Below are 14,008 nucleotides of genomic sequence, written 5' to 3' on the forward strand. Positions count from 1 at the left end.
CTCACAATGAGCAGAGTGGTTCTATCCCAGTTGAACCACTCTTGACATTATCTGTGTAATTTGAGTCAGAGACAGGCTCTTCTCCTTCTGTCAAAATCAATGTCTGAGTCCTTTTCAAATAGTCTTTATGTTCTTTGGAGTGACTCCTCTCCTCCCACAGGGTTTGTTGGCAAGTTGGTCAGAGATTGAAGCACTTTGAGTAAGGCTCCCCCTTAACAGCAGAGTTGTTGCTCACAGGTGTTGGGCAGGGATGTGGTCTGTCCTCAATAGAACTTTTCAGAGAGCAGAGGGGTTAAGAGAAGACAAGCCAAGGTGGTGGGAGTAGAAAAAGTCAGTGGTAGTAGCTCATCTTTGGAGATTTGATCTCCATTTTTCCATGTACCAGAGAGGCTCATGCTGTCAACCTTGAAGAAAGCCAAGAGCAGAGCTATTTCACCAGCACTGCTTGGATTGAAATTTATAAATGTTGAGCTTTTGGTTATATTTCAATGTTTTTAGAGTGATAGAAGCAAGAGAAGCCAAACTTGCTCTTTGAGGGAATTTCTTGTAGCTTTCCACTGTGTATTTTTCCACATAAGTCCCATGAACCATTTTAGGTAAATAGGTGTCAGTTCAAGAAAAGAGATGTTTAGGAATAGCTGTGAGCAGCAGCAACCTGCAATTTTGCTGATGAAACTTAAAAAAAAATTAATGAGTAGAGTCACCTGGTCTACCCTTTTCTTTGGACAAAGCCTCTGCCTTCAACAACACCTTCCTACTGATGAAAAGCCCATCCTAATGTAGCACTAAAAAACATCTGAAAGAATAAGGTTGTGAAAACCTCACATTACCTGAAGGTCTCAAGCTTTTAGATGCATCACCCTCATGAATATAGTCACTGTCTCATAGATCTGATGGGGAAGTTTCAACAGGTGAATATTTCTAGCACAGCCTCAATCTGCCAAAGAGAGATGTGGACATTGAAGGGAGTTTTCAAAAGCAAAATACAGGTGGGTCTTTTTTTTTTTCTGTTCTGAACAAATTATTGTGTGGTGTAATATTGCCATTGCAATTAAACTTTGGGGCCTGAAACCTCAGAATATGAATGCTGTGGTTTTCACCTGCTTGTAGATAGTGTTTTCCTTTTCCTGGAACTAGTTATAAGCAATGACAGATAGAGAGATACTCCTGTGATTTATATCACAGCTACCACCACGATATTTGATCACTTGTGGTGGGAGGCATGGATGCCAGTAATCTAAGAGTTACTTAGATTCCAAATCCTGTAATGTGTTGGCAGAAATCTTATGACTCCATTAAGTTGTGTTATGCTGTATGGAAAATAGACATATCAATCATATTCAGTTAAATATTTAGAACTCATGCGATATTTAAAAGAACAATGATCTTTAAGATACAAAAATAGTATACTCACTTAATGTATGCTGCACTCTCACAGACTTAGTTCAAGTTACATGGCAAGCAAAATTGTCCCAGTGATTTACATCCACAGCAGGGAGCACTAAAATTAACTCAGTGCTGGAAGTTAGGTGGAGGTAATCTGCATGCACAATGAAGCTGTGGTCTATCCCAGAGCTTTGTGCAGCCTACCAGAAGAAAAGATTAAATGAGGGAGTGGTGGGTGATGCAGTAGGAAGAGGAATGATGCTATGGGTGCTTGCCATTCCCTCCAAGACAGCAGAATTCCATGGGGCTTGAAGCCTGAGCTGTGCTTCCTTTTGCTGTTAAGGAAAAGGAATTAGGCAAGAGAAAGGGAATAGACTGAGTGGATGTGCACAGAGCATGGTGGTAAATGCATTATTTTGGAATGTATGGCTGCACAGCTGCCAGAATGGCTGAAACAGAGGAGGGAAATGGCAATGGCCACTTGTCCTGGAGAATTTTAGCTCTGGGGCAGGATGGTTCTGCCTTCTGTTCTCCTCCACCATTCTGTGCATAAAATCAGGTGTTCAGGGGCAAGGGGGACAACTCATATTTTTTCCTCTGGTTATGTTTTAGCACTGTTAAAAGGAGGGAAAAAAACCAAAACTACCAAAAGCCATAGTAAAGTAAGAAGTACCAGATTGGATCAGACACATGGACTAGCCAGTGAGCATCCAGTCTCCAGCAACAATCTGCATCAGATGCCTCTAAGGAATGTGAATTAAGTCTGTAGAAGACAGATGTTGGGTAATTTGTCCCCAGTGAGAATTTCATTCTAAATCATAACACTTACAGATTGGTCTTAACCCTGAAACATGAAGTCTTGCATCCCTTGATCATTCTGGATATCCTGTTGCTTGAGCAGACCTGACTAATTTCTTGGCCCCAATGACATCTTGTGGTGAGGAGTTGTACAACCTGATGCCAGAATTTCAGACTTTCCTTGGTTTTGAATTTTTGCTTTTCAATTTATCCAAGGCTTTATATTTCTAGGTTGTTTGATTTGTTTTTATTTTTGTTTTGCATAAATGTACATAGCACATGTTTTATTCTTGGTTTTCATCTGTATGTGGTCCCCAAACTAGATGCTGAACCTTTATAATATCGAAAGATTACTCAGGATGTCTCTACCCATCTGACAAGTAGGATGTAAGAAGCATGAGTTTGGGGAAATTTTTTTGCAAGAAACAAAATAATTTTGCCTTTCATAGAATAGAGTTGGAAGGAACCCTCAAGGATCATTGACACCCAACTCCTATGTCATTTATCTGGACTGGATCATATCTCAAAAGGTGGATAGAGTTTGATTGTACAGTGATCTCAGACTTTCCTGTTTCACTTTGAATGAAATAGCAAAGAATGCAGGTGGTTCAAAAGAGGAAATTTAGGTTGGGCATTATAATTAAAACTGGGAGTGGATGGAATAACACAAAACCAAAATGAAGTGGCTTACCTCATGAACCCAACTTTCTCCCCCTGTTCCTGAAGACCTCTCAGTTTGCATGCAAAAATAAATGTGAATCCAGTCCAAAGACTAAAGTGGGACCTAGTCACAGTCTTTGGCCACCAAAGAGGATTTATTGGTATGAGAGGTCCAGATTTTCCTCATAAGATGCAGCAAAGGAAATAGCCACAGCATATATGAAAATCTTTTTCACTCTGAGCATGGCAATACACAGAAGCAGTTGTGCAGTTCTTCCTTAGAGATTTTCAGGACTTGGCTGAACCAGACCCTGTTGTGCTGGATCTAACTTTGAAGCACAACTTGCTCTGATCAAGAGATTGGACTGGTGACCTTCAGAGGTTCCATCCCAACCTGAACTGATCTATAAATTGTGACATTTATGATGCTTACCTGGGATTAAACTATGTGAAATTCATCCAGGGTACAAAACTCAGTTTAGGACTCAGCTATTTAGAGCTCCAATTCAGGCCTTTAGCTTCAAAAAACAAACATCTCAGGAGAATGAAATGTTTCAGAGGAAATAAAACCAGTATTTTTAGATCCAACCAAAAAATAAAATTAAATCCCACAAATACTGTCCAATGTTAATTAAATTCTGTCTGAGCTTCAGTCACTGCTCAGTGATGAACCTGCTGCCATGATAGCCTGACAGTTATTTCGATTTATGACTGTAAAATCTAAAGCTGAGGAAAGATCAAATCTCAAAGCTAAGTAGCAGAAAAAAAAAAAGAAAAAAAAAAAAAAAAAAAAAGAAAACAAACTCACCAACATTATGTTTTGACTACAAATTTAAACTGCCAGAGTAAGAGCTAAGCTTTTATGAGTTTGATTTTTACAGCAATGCAGACTGAAGCAGTAGAGTAGTTCCACGATTAGATCTCCTCTATTTTTCATAAGAAAAGAGTATGTTGGCACTATTCACAAACTTCTTCCTGATAAGTATGGGAGAGAAAAGATGTGGGACACAGTTTTTTCCATAAAATCAAACTGGGAGCCTTCTGAGTTTATTATTAGTGGAAAATATAGCATAGCTCAAAGATCTTAGATCCAGTACTTGGTGAAATTGGTGCACCATAAAATGCAACCCAGACTTAACATATTAAAAACATATCCACAGGGCAGGGCTGCTTCAAGCCCTCTCAGCAGGCACTGTGAATCAGTTTACTGGGGCAGACTTGAGCAAGGGTATTCCCAGAATCTCCTTTTTGTGCAGCTGTGTATTCTCTGGCCATACCCCTCAGTTTGAGGGTGGTCACAGATCTAGAAACCACGATGGAATGGGGACCTCTCATACTGTTGTTCACTGGAAAAACAAGCTGAGGTCACTCTGTCCCTTGGAGATCTGGTGCAGAGCATTGCAGAGAGAAACACTGGTAATGAATGGATAGAGAGATGGTGCAATTACATCTGACATATGTTGTCATAAATCAGACCTGACAGAAGTCCCAGAATTATTTTACAAAGCTCTGTGCAGACTGAAATGTCCAAATCTTTGAGGCAAAACATCAGAACAGACTCCTGTCCCTTCTTGTCTTTAATGAGTTTATGACCATATCTTAAGTAACTGAGCTGTGAGGGCTGAGGGCAAAGCATTTCCAGAACAATGGCAGCAAGATATACATTAAAAATGATGGTAGATTGAGGGATTTTTCCTTCTCTCTTAAGGCTCCAATATAGAGCTGTGACCTCTAGCTGTGATCTCAACTGATCTCTAATGCTGGCACCTGGACTTGTGTCTGTGCTGCCAGCAAAAAGAGAAGAGGATGACGATCAGACCTTTCAAATTATACAAATATATATATATATATATATATATATATATATATATATATATATATATATGTATATGTATATATATATATATAAATATATATAAGAGGAAAAAATACTTTCATCACGGAAAGATGAAAATTTAGTTGCTGGCTCTCCATGGAAGGTGTGCAGATTCTGCACTGAGCACTGGAAGGCTGCCTTGAAGTCATATCACAGAATCATAGAATCACAGAATCATTTTTGTCAGAAAAACTGCCTAAAAACTTTGAGCCCGAGCATTCCCCCAGGCCACCACTGCCCCCTGTGCCCAAGTGCCACATCCACACGGTTCTTAAATCCCTCAAGGGATGGGGACAGCAGCACTGTCCTGGGCAGCTGTGCCAGGGCTGGACCACACTTTTGCTGAAGAGTTTTTCCAATCCAAACCTTGCCTGGGGCAATTTGAGGCTTTATCCTGGTCCCTGTTCCCTGGGATAAGATCCCAAATCCCCCCGGCTGTCCCCTCCTGTCAGGAGCTGTGCAGAGCCACAAGGTCCCCCCTGAGCCTCCTTTTCTCCAGGCTGAGCCCCTTCCCAGCTCCCTCAGCCTCTCCTGGGGCTCCAGCCCCTTCCCCAGCTCCGTTCCTGCCCTGGACACGCTCCAGCCCCTCGGGGTCTCTCTTGTCCTGAGGGTTCCAGAGTGTCCCAGCACTGGAGTGTCCCAGCAGTGCCAGCACAGGGGACAGGCACTGCTCTGGTCCAGCTGGACGCTCTATGGCTGATACAAGCCAAGATGCCCTTGGCCCATCCAAACCATCCAATAAAAGATGGAAAATCCCCTTTGCCCTCCTTCTGTTGCTGATGTATTTTCAAAAACAATTTTTGTTGCCTGTTTGTGGCCAGATTTAATTCTGCTTGAGCCTTGGTCATTTTAATTTTCTTCCTGTACAAGCTCACATTTTTGTAGTTCTCCTAGATTGTTTGTCCCTTCTTCCTAAGGTCAAAAACTCCCCATTTGTTCAATAATTTCCAGCCAAAGCTCTCTGCTCAGCAAGGACAATTTTTTTCCCTTCAGGCTCATTTTTTGGCATTAGGATTTCATGTAGGCTTTGCCCCTGGCTGCCACACTGTGTCTTGTTTATCCTGCACAGCTGGCAGTGCTCCTGGTCCCCAGTGCTTCCTCAGGACTTCTTTTATAGGGGAGGGAAGTTTGGACTTTTCCCCTCCTGGCTTGGGACCCATCAGTTGTCCCATGAGCTGTGGGCTCCTGGTAGCTCCCTCTGCTCCCTGAGGTTCCCCCATTTGGGAAACACCTCTGGCACTGCAGAGCTTCCCTGACAATTGGGGGGCACCAGGGCTGCTCCCCTGAGTTCTCAGGACTCCCTCCTGGCCTGGTTTCTGCACAATTTTGGCTGGAAGCAGAACAGTGCAGCATGTCCTGTTCCGAGGGCAGGGCTGGGTTAGGTGACCTCCAGAGGTCCCTTCCATGAAATCACTGCAAGATTCCACGATTTCCTCCTAAACTGTTGTGTAACAGCAAGAAATATCCATCATTCTTGGCCATAGTCCAGTTCATGGTGGTTTTTCCACTAAAAAATGATACAGTTTTGCAATTAAAATAAGAAGGTTTAATTAAATTATGTTCTCTTGTTTCTCCTGAGACTACACAATCTTTGAGTTCCCACTGATGATATTTCACACTGACACACCACAGGGGTTTATTCCTAGAATTTTTTTGTTGTTGTTATTCTAGTTCTAAATGTTCCATGAGAAGAAAGGAGTGGTTCAAAGAGAAATTTTCTTTTTCCTGAAGTTTTAATCTACTAAAATTTCCAAACACTTAGTAGCTACAAGAACTGAAAACAGGAAAATCTAATGGCAAGATTTATAAAATCAATCCAACGTTGAATTGCAGAATATTAGTAGTCCATAAATTAAAATAATTTATTTGGAATGTATATGCCCTCCCTTCAGCCATGTCACCTATTTTCTAGAGATGACCAGAAAAGCTTAAGCACCTTCTTGGTTTTAATAACATTTTTGTTGACCAAACAAGGCAGAGCTTTACAAATTTTGTCTGTCTGCAGAGAAGTCATGAAGACCCACCCTGTCACCTTCCTCTAATGAACTGGTCACCTTGCAGAGCTGGCAAGAGCTGAATAGTTTTCATCAGGCTTGCATGTGTAACTGCCTTACAAAGTACTCAGGATTGGGTATCACTCAAAACAAGCCTATGCAAAAATTTACCATTTTAGCAGATGGAGTCAGAACAGCTCACTTGCGTGCAGTAAAAGCCTTAATATTTCCACAGCTGGCAAGTTTCCTGTGGTCTAAATGGTTGGAGCTTTTGGGGTTTTGAGAGACAAGACCTAAATCAGGCTTTAACTCATAAAACATTTTGTGCTTCAAATATCAAGGTGCCTTACAGATTTTTGCTCCCTGAAAAGACAGAACTAGGTTTAAGTAATTTGGAGAGGGAAAACATATCTTTCATCTTCAGCCCCACATCCTGAAGCAAAAGCAGTGACATGGTGAAAGCTAATTTTTGGTTTCTGTGACATTTTTTTGCAATCAGGCTTTTCTTGATTGTTGCTCTACAGCCAGAGATCTCACCTCTTGCCTCTCCTGACCAATATAATTGTGTCAACAGAAGTCTGCAGTACAGAGATCAACTTCTGAATTTTATTGTGCTGCTTCTGTGAAGTCCAGTGTAACAGGAGAGTGTGTTATGAAACCAGGCAATAATATTACACAGCTATGAGTCACTTAATATACGCTGGTTTTGTCAAGAACAAAAACCCTTTATTGGAAACAATGCCTGTTGGAAAGTTAACTATTTCTGATAGTAGGTTCTCAGGCTGGAGTTGCCTGGTCCATGAGGAAGCCAAAATCCTATTATAATGCTGTATAAACTGGAGCTTTATTAGTTCACACACTTCTTGAGTCAGAAGATTTGAACCAAAAGAGACTTTGTCAGAGCTGAAAACTATTCTGGGGTTGCATTAGAACCAAAGGATGTGTTAAGGGAAGGGCTAATGTTTCTTCTGGATGGTTTGGGTTGGAACTGATGTGAAGTTTATAACTGTGACTTTTGACAAATTGCCCTGGCATTGAGGTAGATGAAGGATGGACATATCCTATTCAGAATTAGAAAGAGTAAAGCCCTAAGAATTGCCTCACATCTGTTTTTTAACCTTTCCTTAAACTATAAGATTCAGCTCTACTTCAGAAGGTGGATTTTGCCACCTGCATGCCATTAAAATCAAATGCCATGTTTTCTTCCTAATGGGATCTTCTTTTGAAGTAGCCATACACTGACAATTGCCTTGAAATGGGTCTGTCACTGTCTAGTCCCCTCTATTTTAGTGTGACCTGCTCTTTAGCACAGGGCTGGACTGGAAATCTTGAGCTCTGGAACCAACAGACACCACAATGATGGAGTTATTTTGGCTGCAAAGTCAAAGCATGTTTCCCCACCTTCTATGACTGCTAGAGCAAGCTGTTGTTCAGGGGGTATTTTGTCATTTCCAGCTGTATGCTTAATTATTCAAAAACAACATTTCAAAGCAAAATTTATTTGTGTTGTCCTTTTTCCCTCCTGTTTTCTACAGTCTGCTGATGTACTGTTGTTATGCTCTGTAAAATCTGCTCTGCAGAAAATATTTATTCCACTGATTCTGTGCTAAAATTTTAAGTTTATTCAAGTGTGTCCATACCTAGACAAATAAGTGACAGGCTTCCACAGATGACAGCCATGTACACACCCACAGTTTAGACACAGGAGTTAATGCTTCTTAATTGTAGTAAACAGAGAAAAAGCCCACAGAGGCATTTCTGCTTGCTTTATACAGTCCTAAAGTGTTTAGACCAATGCACCAGGGGCTTTACAGCACCTCTGAAAGTGGGCAGCCTTTATGTGGATGGCAGCTCATGAAATCTTTGGGAGCATCACCCACTCCTCACCACAGCATCTCAGCTGATAGGATTGCTGAGACTCATATGTGAGGATACAAAGCTCTCCATGGACTCAAACCTTGCTTCTTTACTATTCTGGCCATCTGAATCATGGTGACAGCTATGGGGGGAAGATGGTGCCTTTCATCCCAAACTGAATGGGTGTAAATGGAACAAGCATCCAGATCTGCTGTGTCACATCTGCTTCATCATCACTAGTCACATTATTTATTTCCTTATTTTTTTTTACCCCCTCTTTTCCATCTAATTAGGGAGCATTGAAAACAAAATCCAACTGATTTTAAATTTGTTTTTAGCAAAAGGAGGCTGAAATAAATAATGGAAAAAAGGAAGGGCTGAGTCCTTACTGAGTGTAGTCCCTGCTGAACCAGGACCATCTGCCTTCATCCTAAATTCACTGTGGCCACTCCTGCTTTGCTTTCCCACCACTACTTGCAAATTAGATATCAAACACCTTCTTAAATTTCCTCAGATCTCCTGTTATTTTTTGTTAAAGAAAAGCCTGTTGATGCAGATAGCATTTTTCTCCTCTGCCTAGATAACTCAGGACAGAATGGTGACCCTCCACAGCCCTGGCCTTGACAGGGAGCTGGTTCCCTGTACAATATTTCAACAGACTAACATGCAAGGAAAGAAAGAAAAAAAAAAAAAAAGAGGACAGTTACCCTGTGAAATGAAAGCTCAATGATTTAAAAAGCAGCAGTGTGTGTGAGAGGGAAGGCAGGGAGGCTGGGGGATGGGATGGCAGATTTTGCTTGTCAGGTCAGGGGTAACAAAAAATTATCCTGATCCAATAGACCATGTGAAAGGATATTACTGGGGTATGAAAAAATTCTTTTGGGGGGACAGAATGCATTTTTTTTCTGCCCTTTCTCTAAAGCCCTGTTATTTTTCTGTTCCTTGCTTGCATCTGTTAAATGCTGGAATGTCTGCAGGGACGTTTTTAAAAGCTGCACAATGTCAATTAAATTTGCCGAGCAGTATATCTTTTTGGAGTACGTGTGACCTTTTCTGTTTGTCATTTCCTGGGCATCACACCAAGTGATCCTCTTAGGATGCTGGCTTTGTGGAGCAGGCTCACAGCAGCAGGACTGCAGGAACTGCAGGTTTCTGGGACCGCTGCCAACCTCCGGATAATTGCCATCAGCAGGAAAGAGCTAGAAAAGCTTGGCTGAGTCCATCTTTTACAGATAGATTGACCCCTTTCTGCCACTGCAGAATCACAGTCAGAGAGAAACACGTATCCAAAAAGAGGGAGAAGGGAGGGGAAGGAGGGGGAGAGAGGAATGATTACAGCAGGAAGGCTACATCTGATCTGAGCAAGAGGGATTTGGAGGTTGCGCTCGCTGCTTTGCCTTCGCCAATATTTATAATATTCTTCTGTTTTAAGACAGACAAATCTGAGAATGAGGCTTAAATGCTGAGCTCTGTTACAATAAAACGGTGCTTTTGTGAGACCAGAGTCAGAGCTCTGAGAGAGGGGAGGGAAGGGTGGGAATTCAGTGCCTTCATGTGATACATCTGCTGGGAAATAACAATTTGAACATATATGCAGCAATCAAAAGGCAGACAATGAATCCGTGCTGAAAGCCACTGCAGGTGCTTGGTAAGGGGATGGAGGACAGCAAAAGGAAGGAGAGAGGAGGCTGTGTGCCCACAGCTCAGTGGCTAAGCTCAGATGTTTCAGAAAACATTAAGAACCACAATTGCACTTTATGAGAGCTGGGAATGGAAAGCAGCACCCTCAATATCCCCATGTTCTGCAAGGGGCCGAGTGGGGTCAATGGTGGTGACGTGGCCTGGAGGTGATTTCAGCAGCTGAGTTTTCAGACACACCACCTCCTCCACCTGCTTGTGCCCCTCAGTTTCCTGCAGGTTCAGATTCAGTATAAACACCTGCAGTGGCTGAAGCACAGGATCCCAAAATCTCTGTGTGGGAATTTCCAGGCAGATGCTGGGCTCCCCACCCTGAGCCAGTGTAGCCTTCCCCTGGCATATCTCAGTTGAGGTGGGACAAGCACTGGTCAAAGACTGAAACACCAAACCTGCCCCAGGCAATCCCAAATTTTAGGATACAAAACCAGTTCTTTGTCCACTTGGGAATGAAAAGAGGTGGGTGTGTTACAGGAGAAAGCACTTGTTTTTTCCATATTGTTGTGTGACTTTCTAGATATGGGCACCACAATTCTGTTGCCTCTCTCTTCTCCTGGAGGAAAATCCTTCCATCACTCATGAAACTGCAGCTGTGGAACTGTAGCTGTCATGCAGCAAAGAGCAATTCTGAGCCACAAAAATGTATAAAAATATGCATGACCTCTGCAAATCAAGATCTTCACTGAAAATGAAGCTTCTGAGACAGAATCTTTCCACTGTGTTTAGATCTGTGAAGTCTCATATTAATATTAAGATGTTTGATGCTAAAGATATAACACCCAAATCCATTCACTAGTATTGCTTCTTTTTCTCTTTCCTTACCCATGATGTATCTCTTAGTTGCCAACATAAATAATACTCAGGTTACAGTCATGTCCTGTGGCTCCAAACTGGGGGAACTTCAGTGCATAAGGTGAGCTGAGCAAACACGTATAAAGGCATAATCCTGTCAAATATTATCCAGTCATATGATCTGTATCTATATTCCTCTCTGTAGAGAACACAGTCAGCTCAGGAAACGCTTGGCCTGTTTCTCTGTGTGACACTGAATGCCATGAGTGACATCTCACAGATGACACTTTATTGGTAGAGCAGGTGCTGGTGGCAAGAACTGTATTTATAGAGCAGAGGTTTAAAAATGGGTCCGTGCTTAGCAGGTCTCAGTCCCTTCCAGATCAGATTTGAGTCTTTCAGAAGACCTTTCCCCTCCTATTTTCCTGCTCTCAAACTCTCACCAGAATGAGAAAGCCAAGCAGAAGAGCCATGAAATCTGGGATATAGAACCCATACCTTCCCTAGGAAGGGGAGGTTCCAGATCCATACATTACAGGCTGGACTTTTTACAGAAAAAGAAGGCAAACCCTGTAATATCAGCACTGCAGCATTTTGTATTTGTCACAGCCCCAGGGTTATGGTGGTGAAGAGGAGATGAACACACCACCATGAGCTAAGCAGCACTGTGCATTTCTGGCATGTCACCCCGTCTGTGCCAACACTACACACACAGACCCAGTCCTGAGGAAAATGTAAGAATCCCTCCTGGACTAGCTGGATGAAGCACACGCGTGCAGGGATCTCTTCAGGATAACTGGAATACCTTGGAATGGCTTCCCTGTTTGTCCTTGCCCTGCCACACTTTCTCTCCTAAGCACCCCAAAATGTAGAAGCAGTTTGCCATGCCAGGGAACAAGGATGTTTCTGAGAGCCAAAGGGGAATATGGATCCATCCAAATGATATCCAGCCAGCAGCACACCATCTGCAATGTTTGGGATTTGATGACTGACCTTAAAATGGCATTTTTGTATGAAGGTCTTTCCAACTATTACACTCCAACACCAAGCTCAGAGTTTAAGTATGGGTTTTCACAGACAAGGCAGAAAAGCAGTGGAGGCATTTCAGTTTCTGCCCAGGATAGAAGTTTGAATTCTTTCCTGGAAGTAGGCTCCATTTGATCCACCTGTGGATATGTGCTGGGTGCAAGGAAAGGTGATGAGATACTGCTCTGCTGGCCTGAAAAAACAGTGGTTTTTGCCCAAGTTAAATTGAAAAACATTGCCAGACCTCAGCTTGTAATATGCTATTCAATTACACCTTCCACATACTGCTTAGAGTAATCCTAGTCTGAGTGTGGTCCATGGCAAATATGAGGGAGCAAATTTTAAACTTCTGCCTGAAAACCCATTTGTTCGTTCCTCAGAAACTGAGAAAGAGGGTTTTTAATGATATATATTTTTAAGGAATTATATTGTGGCTGCAGGACCTGTCAGCATCAACAAAGTCATTCCTCCTGTGGGCAACATATAAAAAGGAAAACACCTCCGTATTTCATTTTGTTTCCATTTGGCACCTCCCTTTACAGCTGAGGCTCGTGAGTGGTTTGAATAGTCTCACTGAAGTCAGGAGGATGACTTGTGGGCTAGAGGGAGGCACGTGATGGAGGGTTTTAACAAATCACACTCCAACACCAGATGCTGGAAGACACAGTGTTGGTAGCTGTTGGCAGCTGACCTGAAGAAGTGAAGCTTAGCAGTGAATGGAGCCCCCAGGCTCTGCAGCTCAGCTTCCTTTCCTCTCTTTAGCACAAAATATTTTAAAAGAAACTGAGACCAGCAGCTTTTCCCCAGCCAACAAAAATAAAGACGCTTGCAGCACAGTGGAGTGCAGCATTCCTGCCTAACTCCAGGCTGCTGAGAATCAGAGGAATGGATGATGGATGGATGGATAGATGGATGGATGATGGATGGATGGATGGATGGATGGACGGACAGATGATGGATGGATGGATGGATGGATGGATGGATGGATGGATGGATGGATGGATGGATGGATGGATGGTGGATGGATGATGGATGGATGATGGATGGATGATGGATGGATGGATGATGGACGGATGATGGATGGATGATGGATGGGTGAATGGATGGATGATGGGTGGATGGATTGATAGATGGATGGATGGGTGGATGGATCTTTGGATGATGGATGGATGATGGATGGGTGAATGGATGGATAATGGGTGGATGGATCTTTGGATGGATGATGGGTGATAGATGGATGATGGATGGATGATGGCTGGATTATGGATGGATGGATGGATGGATGGATGATGGATGGATGGATGGATGGATGGATGGATGGATGGATGGATGGATGATGGATGGATGGATGGATGATGGATGGATGGGTGGATGGATGGATGGATGGATGGATGGATGGATGATGGATGATGAATGGAAGATGGATGGATGATGGATGATGAATGGGATGGATGGATGGATGGATGGATGGATGGATGGATGGATGGATGGATGGATGGATGGAGGGATGATGGATGGATGATGGATTGATGGATGATGGATGGATGATGGATGGATGAATGGATGATGGATGGGTGGATGATGGGTGGATGGGTGGTGGATGAACAGCAATTGAAATGTGGGCACAGAGGCAATAGCCCTGTGGCTGAGGTCCAAACCCAGAGCAATGAGGCATCCATGAGAACTATTACCATGGTCAACAGTGCAGAAATGTAATTTGTTGTTTGCAAATGCAACTTAACTCCTTAAAATAAAATAAAAGAAAACAAATACCTCAGCTCTGTTAGCTACCTGGCCAGTGAAGGCTGCCCATGAGCCAGATAATGCTGATATAAACCCCCAAGCTCAGGCAAGATCTGCTGGATGGGTTTGATCAAGGATTAGTGAATCTTTAGGAATGTGAGTCAACTGGAAACAGATGTTT

This window comes from Erithacus rubecula, assembly GCF_903797595.1.
Source record: "Erithacus rubecula genome assembly, chromosome: Z".
NCBI classification, from domain to species: Eukaryota; Metazoa; Chordata; class Aves; order Passeriformes; family Muscicapidae; genus Erithacus; species Erithacus rubecula.